Below are 18,299 nucleotides of genomic sequence, written 5' to 3' on the forward strand. Positions count from 1 at the left end.
TCATTGATATGGATCTGTAATTCATCGGATTACTCCTCCCACCCTTCTTAAGTAATGATGTGAGCTGTGCACTTTACTATCTTTAGGTACGGATCCTTCGTCGAGCGAGCAGTAGTATATGATAGTTAACTACGCAGCTACTATATCGACATCTTCTGGAGGGAACCTAATTGGTATACAGCCTGGACAGGAGGATTTGCCTTTATTATGTGATTTAAGCTGCTTTGTTACACTGATGGTACCTACTTCTAAGTTACTCATGTTAGCGGCTGTTCTTAATTCGCATTCTGGAATATTTACTTCATCTTTAGGAAAGCCGCATTATTTGACTCCACTTTAGTGGCACTGTCCTAGATAACTTTGTCATAGCTATCGTGTTGTGAAAGTATTGATTGTGTCTTGCTGCTGGTGTACTTCACATACACCACAATCTCTTTGGATTTTCCACCAGATTTCAAGGCAGTGTTTCGATGTGGGATCTAATAAAAGCATATTGCATTGAAGTTCGTGCTAATTTTCGAGACTCAGTGAAAATTTGCTAATCTTGTAGACTTTGCGTTCTTTTGAAGTAGGCATGCTTTTCCCTTTGCTTCTGGATCATTGCTCCGTCCTGTTTTGTATACATTTGGGGCGTCAGCTTCGTCCCTTATAAATTTCTTTGGCATGAATCAATCCACTGCTGTCGATACTGTTTCTTTTGGTCTACGCTTACTTAGTTGATCCATAATGAATGAATACTGTCTTTTAGGAAGGCGCCAAGAGAACTATTATTTGCTTTTACTGGATAGATACAGCTTTTGTGTTTATTTTTGGTGTTTTTGGATGTTACGGTATTCAAAAAAGTGGCTCTCAGCACTATGGGACTTAACATCTGTGGTCATCAGTCCCCTAGAACTTAGAACTACTTAAACCTAACTAACGTAAGGACATCACACACATCCATGCCCGAGGCAGGATTCGAACCTGCGACCGTAGCAGTCGCGCGGTTCCGGACTGTGCGCCTAGAACCGCTAGACCACCGCGGTCGGCGCTACGGTACTCGGTCTCGCTACGACGACTTCGTGGTAACTAATCCCCATATTCGTAATAATGCTCCCTATTTGTTCCGGAATGTTTGTTGCTATGAGATCAAGTAAGTTTTCGTAACCATTTACAATCACAGTGGGCTTTTGAACTACACTGCGCAACAGAATTAAGGATCACTTTTTCGGAACCACGCTATATTCTCGCAATATTCTCTCATTGCGACACGTAAGTTTGAAATGTGACTCAGAGGTGCTTACCACCTTCCTCAGTAGTGGTGGAAAAGTGTGGTGCCCTGAGACTTCACCCTCGGACTCGATGGAGCTTCAAGCAGCAAGGTGTCTATAAATGCGGAAAAACGGCCACAGGCCAGAAGTTCATTTGCGATATAATGTGAATTAATAATGTCATATTAGCACATAATTTTACTACAATTCTGCCCATCACCATCGTGCACGTGCCACACGGTTGGAAGGTCGTCACGCCCCTTTTTACCCATAATTAACCTCTTGTTTTGTCGCCTCTGCAACTGATGCCAGAACCGTGGTACCCGACGCTGAAATCATGCGGTTTTCTTATATGTGGCCGAGGAAAGTACTTCACACACGAAAGGCCCTCCGGGATCGGTGTAATGGGCGTCAATAAAACCGCCCCTTCCCTTTGGACGTTGATTCCCACATATTCCGTGATCAAAAATGGCAGTTCGCAGTGCGATGAGCAATAGGACGACAACCGTGACAGCTTTAGACTCTACTGACATCGTCAGTGCGATTCTATCCCACTCTAGGGATATCGTGCTACTGCAACTCCACTGAACGTCATTTGACCCCTTTGGAGTATTGTGGGAGCGCACGTTTTGCTCTGGTATACAAGGTGGAACCACTAGGGGCCGTTCAAAACCATTCGACGAAATCTAAACGTGATACGAAGCAGCAAAGAGTGTTTAAGCTCTCTTCGCGGTCTCGTATGACTTGATTACGAAAAGATCCAACACTGACATGTGCGTAAATAAATGGGAAAAAAACCCTTCGACACCCTTATGTGGGCTGCCTATTGCCTGCCCTCGGGCGCTAGAGCACAAGCGAGGCATCATTGAGCTGAGGGCTGTCGACGTCTCTTGACAGGTATAGTTTTAAAACGGTTAAAGTGTTTCGTGGATGATTCCGAGGGTGTTGCCAAACTTGGAGGGGAAGGGGTGGCTGAGAGGGACTATTTGCCGTTTTATTCACGCACATGTCAATGTTGTTTCCTTCCATGATCAAGGGACAGGAGGGCGCAAAGAAGGAGGGTTAAAAAAACGCAAACACCCTTTGCTGCATCGGATCACGTTCAGATATCGTCGAACAGTTTTGAACGGTCCATAGTGGTTCCAACCTGGATACAAAAGCAAAAATCGCATTCGGAGTACATTTAAAATGGTTCAAATGACGTTCAGTGTTGCTGCATCTGCACTATGTCCTTAGAGTGGGGTTGAATCGCCCGGGAAGTGTCAGAAATGTCGAAAGTTGTCCTATTACTCATCACACCGCAAACTGTAGTTCTCAGTCGCAAAATATGTGGGAATCAACGCTCCAAGGGAGAGGGTGGTTCCGTTGACCCTCTTTATGCCATCGCCTCAGGGCTTTTCGTGTCGGTTCTGAGCGGCGGTGTATCTGAAACGTTTTTCTCAGCCACACTTAAACTTGTCGGAAATATGAACTTAGTTTGTGCACGATGGTAGTTACATTTGCAAATGTTCGGGCCATTGCATCTTCAGGAAAAGGACGTTAACGGAGTAGACGTTCTCTGAACTAGGACGTAGAGGAACACGAAAAGCGAGGTAAAGGCATATGTGGCAAATGTTTTAGCGTGGAGGGAGTGTTTGGACATAGATGGAGAGGCGCTCCTGAGAGAGCGTTGTACGCCTCTCTTGCGGTTGGCGCGGGAGCCTTAGTTTGCAGAGCAGTCGATGGGGATGAGCCAACTCCGCCTGGTCAGCTGCGGGCGTGTTCGCCACTTGCACCAGTCTTCTGCAAGCATTTCACAGAGCTATTTACGCACAAAGTGTTCACTCACATACCATATAGCAAGTACAACGAAGCACAGTCCAGGAATATTTAACATCTTTTTTAGCGTATTTCATGTCAGTTTCGCAGTAAAATATCGTCGTTGCAATGGACACACAAAAGTCTAACCTCTAGGATGTTTTGACTGCCTTCTTTTCTTATCAGTAATACGGCTGGTTAGACAGCAACGTTAATACATGAATGACTTCATTCTCTTTTATTTCTTCTTTTAATTATACTATTTTCTTTTGCACTGTATCCGATACCAAACACCGCCCACTGTAAATATATAGAACATATTGTTGATAGCACGAAAATCTCTCGCCAATAATTATCGCAATTTATGAAAAGGGGATAATTTTACCTTCAGTAAAATAACTTCAAAACTCCATTGTAAAGGATAATAGAAACGTATTTGTGCGTGTTAATTGATTTAAAAATAATTTTCATTGTAAGGCAAGACTTGCGAACGCGAAAAAAGTTTTAAAATCTGTACAATATGACTTCCTGCTAACGTCCTTAATCTCAGATTGTGAAGGCGTTGTTAGTGAAAGGGCCTAAAGATTAAAGTTTTCGGTAGGCTTTTTTATGGAATTTTGGAAAATATTTGCTCTCTCTGAAAGGCGGATGATATAAATAGGTTCTTGGCAACAGCTAATTTCTTCCATCCCTCTAATTAAATAATAATGGACATGTCTACAGGATACATCGCATCAGGATGACCAGACAGCTTCTCGCATACTGGCGAAAGAGGAAGACCATTTCGCCATGGTAGACGGATATCATAAAAGATCTGCAGGAACTGGGAGGTACAGAAAGAGACTTAAAAGACCGGACACCTCTCATAAGAATGTCCAAGTAATGAAGTTCCAAGACAAACCACCTAGAAAGAAGACAGGTGGTCTCTGGGCAAAGGAGAAGAAGGGTCAATACACCCAGAGGATGCGCCTCTACCGGGCCTGCATCAAAACCTGCTCGAAACAGAGTAGTTGATTGTCGTGGTCTTTAGTAGACTATACGAAACAAGAAGAGAATAATAACAACAATAATAAAAAATAAATAAGCCACTGCCGTGGACATATTTTGGATGTATAACTTATGCCGTATATAAAACCCAACATTGCTCTACAATGATGAAATGCAGCGCTAGAAATACAAACTATTTGCATTGCCACGAAATATTTAGTTTCAAGAGTTTCAGATTAGGTGACAATTTTATTACATGGCGAAAGTTCCATCTTAAGCGACACTTTCAATTTATGCCACAGTGTTATATTCTATAATTTATTCTATAATTCGAAATCTGGTCTTTGCAAACTGTCGCATATCATCGATATGTAGTGCAGAGTCTTAAGTGGTGTCTCTCCGAGACACTGCAACGTAGCGTGTTTACCTTTGCAAGTTCCGCAATCTTCCGGCCCGACGGTTAGTTTTGATCATTCTTGAGAGTAAGTTAAAAACACTTTTGTTCCGGGGCATCGAGCGATGATCTGTGGCATTTCGAAGATTTGATGACATCATTTCAGTTATTTGCCATGATTAGTTATAAGCACGGTTTTCAGTCACCTCATTCGTGTGGTATTCGTATCGCCGGGTTTATTTTGAAATCCTTTCTCGTGCTAAACTTGAGACGAATTGAGTAAGTAAACTTATATTTAGGGGAGAGGTGTCACATAGGTTCAGGATGTATACGTTTTGCGTAATCTGGAAGCTGCTTACTGAATCTTGTTGTAGTCCTTCAGTCCGAGGTGTTATGCATTCAATTCCGTCATTCTCTCTTGCACTTAAGATTTTTCTGTGCTTTGGTGGGAATTGTGTACATCAAACTTAAATATTTGTGATTGCTTTTATCTCACGAGTATTGTGAATTTTACGTGGCTTGCGTCCACTGTTGTTTGATTTGAAGGCAATACAGACATTTAATTTAACTTTGATATTACTTATTTCTTCTGTCCTACATCATTTACTGCATATTCATATGTATTTATGGTTCAAAATGGTTCAAATGGCTCTGAGCACTATGGGACTTACCTTCTGAGGTCATCAGTCCCCTAGAACTTAGAACTACCTAAACCTAACTAACCTAAGGACATCACACACATCCATGCCCGAGGCAGGATTCGAACCTGCAACCGTAGCGGTCGCGCGGTTCCAGACTGTAGCGCCTAGAACCGCTCGGCCACCTCGGCCGGCTTGTATTTATGGTGATTTCCTTGTCTGTCACTATCTTGTGCACATCTGTTACAGTCTTCTCTTGTCTATTCATTGGTTACAAACCGTGCACTTAATTAAATAACTCAGTTCGTGTTCTTTTTTTTCTCGTGTTAATAGTATTAAATATCCAGTTGTCTGCACATCCAAATTTCATGTGTAAATGCAAGTTTTGACACTTGTTCCTGGATGCGGAGTTGCAGTAGCGTATTTTCCTACAATGCGTTTGTTCATGTCTTAACGAAATAATTTGCACACAACAAGGTACAGAACCCTTCAGCTTTTCGTGAAAGTTCATAGAAACGCAATCTTTCAAGATGCATCACTGTTAAGATGATTTTGAGAGGCATTTAATTTTGTTAGTCACTTTTATTTTAAGTCATGGTGATCACAATCAAGAGTCAGGATCTCACTGCATCGTTTAGAATGATCACTTGCACACTCTATACTTTTGATCGGATTTTAAGAGTGACTTTCACGATATTTGATGGTGAGTTAGACAAGCTATGCCTACCAATTACTAGTTGCGCGATTTATTATAAGTGTATACTACACGCTATTCTTTTTTATTCTGGAAGTCAGACAGCGTTACGAAATTGATTAGCGGGTCATGAGTTTGCTGATTATAAGGCACAGCTTCACTATATGAGGGACTAGAGACACTACTTATTCTAGCAATCCAGTTTCTAAAAATAGTAGCCATCTTCCGATAGTAATTATTTAATAGTTTTGTTGGTTAAAATTATCCCCTTTGTCTTGAAATATCTCTAGAAATATAATTCTGCTCAGTAAGGCAGTTAGAATTTCTACTCAGCAACTAAAACTATCAAGAGACCACCATATTTTTGTAATGTGGAAGGAAAATTAGAGCTGTAGTCCTCTCAACGTCGACATCTTTAGAGATGGTTAATGAAGCTCGGATGAAAAAATAATGCAGAAGTAAATTTGATATTCACATCTTTTAGGAATCATACCGATATTTACCTCACATCCGCTGGAAAAAAAATCCTGAAAAATCTAAATAAGGATAGCAGCAGAAAAATTTGGCCTCTATTCATCCAGAATGGGAGTCCAGTTCCTTTATCACTTTGCCTCCTTCCTGGTTTCACACGCATGGTGTCCTCTAGAGAGGTATTCATAGGCCGGGTTGCGGAAAAACGACATATTGTCGAGCGTGTGCAGTTCTGCTACTTTCATCGTGGTAAGGGCTACAGGAAAGCGGGAGACCCATTTTTGTTCCAGCGTGACTAACATTATAAAAGTTTGCAGCATTTTCAGGACCATATTTTAGCACGTGTGTGCATCTGAGTGGGATTTGTACACTATTTTGTGAAGTTAAGTTGTAGGAGCTCTGGATGTGATTCGAAGGAACGGCAGGTTGCCGTTTAACATCCCGTCGTCGATGACGTAATTAAAGGCGGAGCACAAGCACGGATAAGAACCATCATGGCATTCGCCTTAATCGATTTAAGGAAACCACAGAACAACCTAAATCAGGGAGCCTGGACGGGTATTGAACATCCGATGAAAGACAGTCCATTAGTTAGCGGATCATATAAATCCAGAATGATAAGAAATCAACTGTATTTCCAAATACATGGAAACGAATGGGCGTTTCACTGATTGATCATATTTCACTCTGATGGAGCTCTCTCTCTCTCCCTCTCTCTCTCTCTGTTGCGTCGGATCACACACCCGTATACATGTACATACAAAGACAGTGTGTCAACAGCGTGGACGCATTTTATATGAGGTTCTTTCAACAATACGAACCAATTGAGTTCGGCTGGCCCATGTTTGTAGGAAAATACTTTAGATTGATATGAAGTGTACTGAATGAGCCATTATTTTCCTCTATTGACTTACTGTAGGTAATGTGTCATTGACTGGTTTCGTATAGGTACCAAGCAGCCTCCAAATAAATTAATCTTTCGAACACAAAAATTTGAAATCATGATAAAATTGGACTTATTGTGTATAGGTCGTCAGTTAAAAATGGTCAATTACCCATAACAGACGGTATAATTGCTTACAATCAGTTGTTAATAAGGAGGCAGAGTAATTGTCAATTTTAGGTAGAGGATGTAGAATATCAGTGGGATAAATTTATATAATGACTGTATGCCAATAATGAATTTTATAGATATCTTGTTTAATTCTATATATATTTAATAATTGCTTCTCAATTAAATCTGAAATGTGTCTCACATGCAATAATACAAAATCCATAAATAACGATTGAAATCAAAGTATCATGCAGAAAGAAAAAAAGTATTTTATAAACGGCTAAAGAAGCCATCATCTACATCTGCTTTCACATTTTAAGAAATACATTTTCACCTAAAGATGAGCGATCAGAAATACAAATTTTTGCCGGTCATGTCCAAAATTAACAATTCTCGGAATAAAATTATAACCACATGGCTCGTCGTGGTTTAATGGGAAATTGGGAAATTTGCCACAGAATAGACAGAAGCCGACGAAGTGATGTTCAACAGCATGGACGTGTGAACATTTTTGGGGGACCACTTCTTTCAAATAACAGTTAATACCGGTGCACACAGTTAAAAAGTAAAATAATTGCAAGACATCTAACGAAAGCATTAAAAACATCTTATTAGTATTGCGTTGGTCAAATTACTCCATGAGAAACTAAAAAATAATAACATCTCTTAAAAAGGAAAATTATGGTTTGGTTGCCAAATGCTTCAACAAAATTATTCATATCTGAATTTTCCAATATAGCTGTCATACTGAGAAATATGCGGCAATGTATCACACACACTAGAGAATTTATAGAAAGAATTGTAGGTTATTACTAAACCCATCTATAAAACATGAAATGGAAAAAAATATAAACAGGAATCAATAATTATCGCTGTTAGCATCTGTGAAGTTATGGCTAAAACCAAATAATAATGATTTTAAAATACTGAGGTATGTCTGTTCTAACACCCATAAAGATCATTTGTGTGTAAAATCCTACACTTATATACAATCGATCTATGTGTTTTAGCGATTAGAATGATCCAGAAGCACAAGTCGCTGAAGAAAAAACGCCGTGTAATAGACAGCTACACTACCGGAAAACGAAAAAACAGCCCCTTGAACTCGTCGACCCAGCAGAGGGGAATCATATTGACTCAGTGTTGAGGCCGTATAAAACAAATGATCACACCAAAAGAGACATACGCATCTGAGTACAGTCGGAAGGGCGTGCGAAATTTCAGTTCTATTACCCTGTATATCCTTCTTTTGCAGCAATAAAGGCTTCAAATCTACTATGGAAACGGTTGTAGAAGTGACGAATGTAGTCTTGAGGAATGACCTGCCATGCAGTTTTCACCTGGTACCTTAACTGGGCCAGATTTCCTGTTGATCTTGCAGACCGAACATGATACGGTTTCATCCAGTTCCAAACATGCTCAGTGGGGCAGATTCTGAGTATAGTGGCAGAGGGTACATGTGGTCGTACATTTTCATGATGAAAAAGCACATTCGTGTAAACCTGAAATGTAGAAAGAGGAGAAAAAGGGAAAGGATGGGTGGGAAATCGTAACGGTTAACCACACAGGGTATTGTGGCAAAGCAATGACGAAAGTTGAAAATATGTGCCGGGACTCGATCCCGGATTTACCGTTTCTCATGAGGGGTTGCCTTAATCGGTTCGTAAGGTATTTGTGCAACAAAAAATTCGTTACCTCCTTTTTCAGGAACGTTTAAATCTGAGTGGTGTCTGTTCTATACGGCCCGACACGGTGCTTCGTAAGATGCGACGGTCTTGGCGTACATCCTTACGTCACCGCGGTCCGGACCGAGGCTGACGGACATCTGTACCTTCTGCTGACATCTGGGGGCAACATCGAAGCACTATAGAGACCTCTCGATTCATGTGTAACGCAGTACTACGGTATGACTACTCAACCTCCCGCAGACGCACAATAAGCCCTAGCTAGAATTCCGTCAATTGCACAAACAGTTTACATCCACGCTTTCGCGGCATGCTAGCAATGTTGCAGACTCCGGTGGAGCTCTGTATGCCACACCAATCTGGCTGCTACTAGCAACATTCCACAGCTGGAAACGCAGTTCATTGTTTGTCTGGACCGAAGCGCATTTGATCGTCACATTGACTACCCTCCCGTAGTGTCCTGTGCAAGTAAAGCATGTCTTAATCACTTGTTTAAAGGTGTTCCTTTTTCATTTCCAGAGTACTGTTTGACAGGCAGAGTCATAGATGAAGTATTATTTGCCAAAAAGAGAAAAATTTGTTTGAATCAATAGATGTTAACACAAGCAGTAGTAGCAGAGTCAGATTTCCCGAAATGTAAGTTCCAGGATTGTCGTAGTTTCTCCTCTTATTCGTTACTGAAGTGCAGCTGCGGAGTTTCAGCTATGTTACTGATGTCTATGGACTACGATGAGTAACCACAAAATATTTCGCCGTATAGGCCTACATCTACATTAACAAACCACATACACACTCCGCAATCCACCATACGATGCGTGGCGGAGGGTACCTCGTACCACAACTAGCATCTTCTCTCCCTGTTCCACTCCCAAACAGAACGAGGGAAAAATGACTGCCTATATGCCTCTGTACGAGCCCTAATCTCTCTTATCTTATCTTTGTGGTCTTTCCTCGAAATGTAAGTTGGCCGCATTAAAATTGTACTGCAGTCAGCCTCAAATGCTGGTTCTCTAAATTTCCTCAGTAGCGATTCACGAAAAGAACGCCTCCTTTCCTCTAGAGACTCCAACCCGAGTTCTGAAGCATTTCCGTAACACTCTCATGATGATGAAACCTACCAGTAACAAATCTAGCAGCCCGCCTCTGAATAGCTTCTATGTCCTCCCACAATCTGACCTGATAGGTATCCCAAACGCTCGAGCAGTACTCAAGAATAGGTCGTATTAGTGTTTTATAACCGGTCTCCTTTACAGATGAACCACATCTTCCCAAAATTATACCAATGAACCGAAGACGACAATCCGTCTTCCCCACAACTGCCATTACATGCTTGTCCCACTTCATATCGCTCTGCAATGTTACGCCCAAATATTTAATCGACGTGACTGTGTCAAGCTCTACACTGTTAATGGAGTGTTCAAACATTACGGGATTCTTTTTCCTACTCATCTGCATTAACTTACATTTATCTATATTTAGAGTTAGCTGCCATTCATTACACCAATCACAAATCCTGTCCAAGTCATCTTGTATCCTCCTACAGTCACTCAACGACGACACCTTCCCGTACACCACAGCATCATCAGCAAACAGCCGCACATTGCTATCTACCCTATACAAAAGATCATTTATGTAGATAGAAAACAACAGCGGACCTACCACACTTCCCTGGGGCACTCAAGATGAACACCCACCATCGAGGACAACGTACTGGGTTCTATTACTTAAGAAGTCTTCGAGCCACTCACATATTTGGGAACCAAACCCATATGCTCGTACCTTAATTATGAATCTGCAGTGGGGCACCGAGTCAAACGCTTTCCGGAAGTCAAGGAATATGGCATCCGTCTGATACCCTTCATCCATGGTTCGCAAAATATCATGTGAAAAAGGGCGAGTTGCGTTTCGCAGGAGCGATGCTTTCTAAAGCCGTGCTTATGCATGGACAGCAACTTCTCTGTCTCAAAGAAATTCATTATATTCGAACTGAGAATATGTTCAAGAATCCTGCAACAAACCGATGTTAACGATATTGGTCTGTAATTTTGAGGATCTGTCCTTCTACCCTTCTTATATACAGGCGTCACCTGTGCTTTTTTCCACTCGCTCGGGACTTTACGTTTACTGTACATTTCCTAGTCACGTGGATTTTATAAGCTGTTGCGAGGACCGAGGGGATAGATGGCAACGGATGTCCACATACAGGTCACACAGTGTCTGCAGACTATGAGAAAGTCGCTGCTTCACCTGTCGATTGATGAAATCCTAATATGGTCAAGAAGAAAGATAGTTGGCGAGTTTATCGGTCAGAACGTGAACTGGAATTCATCATCGTGTTCATAAAACCGCTGAAGCATGGATTCTGACCTGCTGGGAGGCAAGGATGTCCTGCAGTAAACTGCCGTGTTCGATTGGATGACATCAGTAATGAAATGAGTGGTAATAATGCTGAAGTTTTCAACACCTTTCATGGTAATTTCTGTGACAAAGTATTCCACAGGTTGATAGATAAATGTCGCCCATAGTGTAATGCAGTAGCACGTGTTGAGCGAGAGATCTGATGTAAAGAGGTGTCTAGATACGACCAACGACATAATCTAGCAGGAAAAAGAGACTCATATAGTTAGGCAGATCTTTTATTATATACTTCCAATATGCTCTTTCTGCACCCACTGATATCTTAAATAACATCAGTTGAATCAATAAGAACTAATTTGCGGATCATCTGTCATTGAACCTTATTTGCAACAATTTAGGAAAAAGAAAGAATACACCAAGAAACTTGCCGTTCCCCAGAACTCCACCATGCTGTTCGTTGAGCAACAGCTAATCGTTTATAATGTCTTCTCACTTCTAAGGAATCAAATGAAGGATCTACAATTCTACGGTAAATGCCGTGTCATTTACTACTTGATGACTACTATGTGTCCTCTCTCGAAAGATACTTAAAATGACAACAAGTTAAAATCTGAATAGGTTCTCTGTTTCTGTGATATTCACTAGTGGACAACGGCCCATCTCCTTGTCAAAATTGCATAATTAGGTGTATTTTTCCAGTGCTTGCACACTGTGTGGAAACAATAATTGTTCCGTACAGCCGGTCCCTGCTGTATACCCTTTGAATCGCTTCCCGCCTCCTGCAGGTGATCATATTATGTTCATACCAACGGCTCATAGTGAGGATAATATTTTCGATGATTAGTATACCTACAAGCATGATAAACTTCAAAAAAATGGTTCAAATGGCTCTGAGCACTATGCGACTTAATTTCTGAGGTCATCAGTCGCCTAGAACGTAGAACTAATTAAACCTAACTAACCTAAGGACATCACACACATCCATGCCCGAGGCAGGATTCGAACCTGCGACCGTAGCGGTCACGCGGTTCCAGACTGAAGCGCCTTTAACCGCACGGCCACACCGGCCGGCCGATAAACTTCCAAACACAAGCACACAGTGCTGATGTCATCTGATATACTAGTAACGGTTAGCTTTCAGTGTCATTTTTTTGACATTTATCTATAAACCAACCAAATTAACAATTTCGTTATTTTTCCCCTTTACGTTTGTCATTATAATTTACATTTCTCAAATTCGTATCCCGTTTTTGAATCAAGAAAGTGCTGCTAGTGTATAATTTGATGTTGTTTAAATTAATAAGCTGTATCGGGTACAAATTTCAGATGTCATACAAAGCAATTCCTCATTTTTCAGTGGAAAGCCACAAGACTCTGGCTATCTATAGAATCTCGCAAACATAACTTGTCTGTAATTTTTCTGTTGCCTGAAGAGTGTGTACTATTCTAAAAGCTATTCGTTTCGCCGTATACATTGTGCTATATGATTAAATCCTGAAACTGGATTCACGTATGTGCACGGCCAATTTCATGTTTTGATCTCTTCCATTCATCTTTTTTCGACGGATATTTTAATTAATCTTGTCTGTAGGAAAGAGTTCCATGTATGTTCCCATGCGTCAGAATTGGAAACTTAATTTATTTCTTATCGAATATCTCAGGGATATTTTCATTAATGAAATTTTCCTGTGCCAGCTTCAGAATAAATTTTCATTAACGAACGAAAAACAAAAATTACATACGCCGCTACTTTTGTCTCAAGTCATGATTAATGTACGAATCGAATAATTAAAAAAAACAGCTCTACAGGGTTTGTTGCAGCGCAGCCTTATTCATCACTTAAATAAAAATAATTATCCGTTTGTCATTTTATAATATGGAGCTGTTTTACATACATTACAACTCGTACAACACGCATTAATCTGTTACATATATTGGAGAAAATTGTTGGATGGTTATAGATGCAACTAGTGAATGTTTTAAAATTTCTCTTCAAACTTACTGTAGTATATACTGAATGGAATATGTCTGCTACAACAGATACTGCAGGACATAATGTATCTATCTCTAAATTGCGACTAAGTTCGCGTATTGTACGTATAAAGTAAAAAGACCTGCTGATTGATAATGAAATACGTATAATGTGTTCTTATAGCCTACACAATTTCCAAACCAGATAAAAAATATTTCTATAGAGAAGTTTATAGTTATCAATATAAGACAGTTACTCATCCTTTCCGTGACATTGTAAAAATTCCATTCCTCTGAGTACTATCACAGATTTTTAAGACAGGGTAGACTTCACGAAGAAATGACGCATAACAGGCTGGCCGAAACAAGCTGAGAAGATATGGTAGAGTCCATGTGAAATTTTTCCGAAAATAACTCTCAGTTATAGTACTGATCGCTTTATCTTTTCGGAGGAAAGATTTCCGTATACATTTACGTCGTTGTAAAACGATTAGAATACAAGGCAGTAAGTGGGTACTGAGATGTATGCGAGTATACCATGATTCAAACGAGTTCGAAGGAGCTCTTATAATTCAGCTCCAAATGGTGCAGCACCGCCAGTCAAGAAATTCAATAGTTTTATTGCAGTTGTGTCGTATGGCTGCACTCTTAATGCCAAGTTTGTTCATCGAACGTCTATAGATCTGATAAATTTCGTTATGTGTTCTTTCGAGAAGGGCGCTTACACACTTTTGGGTTAGAGTAGTGGTCGTTGCTCGTCAGTGATACGTGTGTAAGCTGCTTACTAATTTGAATTACACTGCCGAATAGAGAAGAAACGGTCAAGGTAAACGTTTCGTTGGTAAAGAGTTCGGTAGAGTTGGAAGAAAGAAATAGGCCATGGCTTCGTCGAGAGAACGACATGAAATCATTCGGGTAAACAACAGAACACCTGAATCAAGATACCAGACAGGGAACCGAAACGGTACTCTCTCGAATATGAATACAGCGTCTTAAACACAATCTGTAAATTTACCGTGTTACATCCAAACTGACATATAAACTATCCAGTCACATTAATGCGACCACAAGTTGAATAATCACCTTTTGCAGCGCGGACCGCTGCGAGAAGTGCAGGAAATGAGTCAATGAGGTTCTGGAAGGTACCGACAGGGATGCTGAGTCATGCTAACTCCAGTGCCGTAGCCAGTGGCACTATGTTTCTCAGTTGAGAATCCTTGTAGCGAACAGCCCGATCGAGGGTGTCCCACATGTTGTCGATTGGGGTTAAATGCAGGTAGTTTGGTGGCCCGAGGGAGTACGGTAAACTCACCGTGGTGCTTTTAGAACCACGCACATATACTGCGCGCTGTGTGACATGTTGCGTGGTCCTGTTGATAGATGCCATCATACCGAGTAAGAAAACTGCGTGTAGTGGTGGGCATGGTCCCCAAGGATAGCTCGCACTTCTGTTGATTCATTGCGCCTTCCAGAATAGCGAGATCACCCAGGGAATGCCTTCCGAACTGGGACCTTCCGACGACTGTTGCAGGGTGGTTACTTTCAGAAGCTTCATGCCGCCTACGCCACCTGTTTGATGCAGAATAAAACGTGATTCATCTGAAAATATCACCTGTCGCCGCATAGTGAACGTCCAATTGCGGCCGGATGGTTTGGCCGAGCGGTTCTAGGCGCTTAAGTCTGGAACCGCGTGACCGCTACTGTCGCAGGTTCGAATCCTGCCTCGGGCATGGATGTGTCTGATGTCCTTAGGTTAGTTAGGTTTAAGTAGTTCTATTGTATTGTATTGTATGTTAACCGGGGACCTAGAAACGACGGAGAGGCTCCGTCCCCGCTGCATCCGCAGTGGTCCACAACCCCACGACGACTACCGCAGTCCACTTAACCCATCCACCGCCCCACACCGAACCCAGGGTTATTGTGCGGTTCGGTCCCCGGTGGACCCCCCCCCCCCCAGGGAACGTCTCACACCAGACGAGTGTACCCCTATGTTTGCGTGGTAGAGTAATGGTGGTGTACGCGTACGTGAAGAACTTGTTTGCGCAGCAATCGCCGACATCGTGTAACTGAGGAGGAATAAGGAGAACCAGCCTGCATTCGCCGAGGCAGATAGAACACCGCCTAAAAACCATCCACAGACTGGCCGGTTCACCGGACCTCGACATAAATCCGCCGGGCGGATTCGTGTCGGGGACCAGGCGCTCCTTGCCGCCAGGAAAACCGTGCGTTAGACCACACGGCCAACCGGGCGGGCCTTAAGTAATTCTAAGTTATAGGGGACTGATGACCTCTGAGGTTAAGTCCCATAGTGCTCAGAACCATTTGAACCATTTTTCCAATTGCGTTCGTTGCCACTGAACTGCGGTCAGCCTGCTGCGAAGGCCAATAAACAGCAACTCTGGCTGAACGGTCGTTGAGGCGACACCGTTGATAGCCCCTCAGTTCATCTGGGCAGTCAGCTGGTTAACAGTCGCACGTCTATTCGCCGTACACATCTCTGCAGCCGTCGTGTACCCTTGTCATCTATAGCTCATGCTGCTCCACAGTTGCTTCGGGGCCAGTTTTGGATAGCGCCATTTTGACGTGCTTGGTGTATTTTAACCATGGCGGCACGCGAACAATTTACAAACTTAACCGTTTGGGAAATGCTTCCACGATTAGCCCGGAAGCCAATGACCATGACCTTTTAGACGTCAGATACGTTGCTCCGTTTCCGCATTAAGACAACGACTCCAATGTTTCCGCGTGTCCCCCGATACGCTTTACATACCCTCCAATTCTAGTGCTGGCACCTGTGGTCTGTGAGTGGTTATTGCACGCTGGTGTCGAACATCGGTGATGATCACGTTAATGTGACTGGACCGTGCATATTCCGTAAACTACTGTACAGTGAATGACGGAGAGTAAATGAGACCACAGTTACTATCTTCTGACCCGATGCGAAATGGTACTTTCAAAAAAAAAAAAAAAATGGTTCAAATGGCTCTGAGCACTATAGGACTTAACATCTGTGGTCATCAGTCCCCTAGAACTTAGAACTACTTAAACCTAACTAACCTAAGGACATCACACACATCCATGCCCGAGGCAGGATTCGAACCTGCGACCGTAGCAGTCGCGTGGCTCCGGACTGAGCGCCTAGAACCGCGAGACCACCGCGGCCGGCGAAATGGTACTTTCATTTTTAGCATCTTGCCACAACAATCTGCTGAAATTACACGAGGTTTCTGTTTTGCTGCGTTTAGATTTCGAGTGAAACTATTGGGCCTTCTTACGCTACGTTCATCCTAACTCTCTACATCTAGCAATCAACGAATATCGGGTTTAAACACATTTCTACACGCTCGTCACGATGTGAAATCTGGTACCATGTAGATGATTTTGGGAATAACCTCTCCCGAACTGTTCGTGAATGTAGTAAGCTGGTTAATTCCCGAACTCACTGCCGCGTGATTCATTGTCCAGTGTTCCTGCAAGCTCGCCACATTTTCTAAGCCTTCGATCTGCGCATTCTTACATGCATGGAGGCAGGTAGCGGTGAGAATCGTCTCCGGAATTCCATATGTTATATTCTGCAGTTATTTAAACAATATTTTCCGTTGCACAGATGTTCAGTTTAATGCACAGCGGTAACAACAATCCAGTTATTTTCGTAGCACGCAGGGACGAACTGACAATGTTGCGCTCGAGGGAACGGTGACAGTGAATCTCGGATCTTATGATTTTGTAAACTGCCAAGACTTGCTAAATAAAAGTGTGGATACAAATTCGAACCTACATTGTTAAGAAAATTTCCGTACCACTCTGTAATTGACAACATTCTTGTACACTTAAAAATATAGGTTAGATTGTCTCAGATCATTTGCAGTTTATGACTCTCTCGATATCTTTAAGCATGAAGTGTAGAGGAATCGCAATGCGACCCCTGAATATGAATTTTAATCCTCAGTTACCTTCGAATTTATCAGACTAAAGAGTTAACGCACTGATCTTAACCGAAAGAATTTATTGACTCATCTCCATGCTAAGCTATTATCCCGGGACCTATTACCAGTTGCGGGTTGCTTATCCATAGGCTTCCAGCGGCAACATAAACTTAATTTTCTTTTACTACTTCATCGCGTAATTATTGACCGAATTTAAAATTCTGAAGTCGTGTCTTAATCTATTCATTAAGAGGTGTAACATTATAATGAAAGTTTAACGCAATCAGACAATAATCACAGTTACAAACTGAGCGTTTGTCTTGAGCCAGAATAACTGACGGCGCGCAAATACCCAGATTTTATTCATACAGTATTTCAGAATGAGAGCACTTAACGACTTCCAACAAGCTTTACACATAATTTCAAAACATTTAGAATTTTATTCTCGCTGACAACGCCCGCGAAATTATGAAAAGATATACTACATATTCGCTGTTCATGCAGTCGAACTTCAGCATTAGGCATGTCGTTTTAATTCATAACTTTCTTACAACCGACACTGTTTGCAGACAGTGTCTACATATATCACTGAATGTACGTACACAATTCTATCCTCGTACACCACATGACGTTATAGACATTGAGACGCGTGGGAAACTTGTTCCAGCTTAAAATGTGCAGAAAATTACCCAGACTGTATTCTTCTAGTGTTCCATAATGAAAGCACTTAGCGACTTTCAAAAAACCTTAAGCATAATTTCAAACCTTTTCCAAATTTTTTCTCGTTTACACATTTTACGTCAAATATTTAAAGCTCTAACTCATTTGTAAAGTAATAATACGTTTGAAGCTCTTCTGTATGTGGGAGTTCGAGGTGCTTATTGGTATCAGCTAATGCGCCAACTCATGAGCTGAAATATAGACCACTCGGAAGGACGCCGGTTCAAACTCGCGTCCGGCCATCCTGATTTAGGTTTCCCGTGATTTCCCTCAATCGCTTCAGGCAGATGCCGGGGTGGTTCCTTTGAAATGGCACGGTCGACTTCCTTCCTCATCCCCCCTAACCCAATCGGC

Source organism: Schistocerca cancellata, chromosome 4, assembly GCF_023864275.1.
Source record: "Schistocerca cancellata isolate TAMUIC-IGC-003103 chromosome 4, iqSchCanc2.1, whole genome shotgun sequence".
Taxonomy (NCBI): domain Eukaryota; kingdom Metazoa; phylum Arthropoda; class Insecta; order Orthoptera; family Acrididae; genus Schistocerca; species Schistocerca cancellata.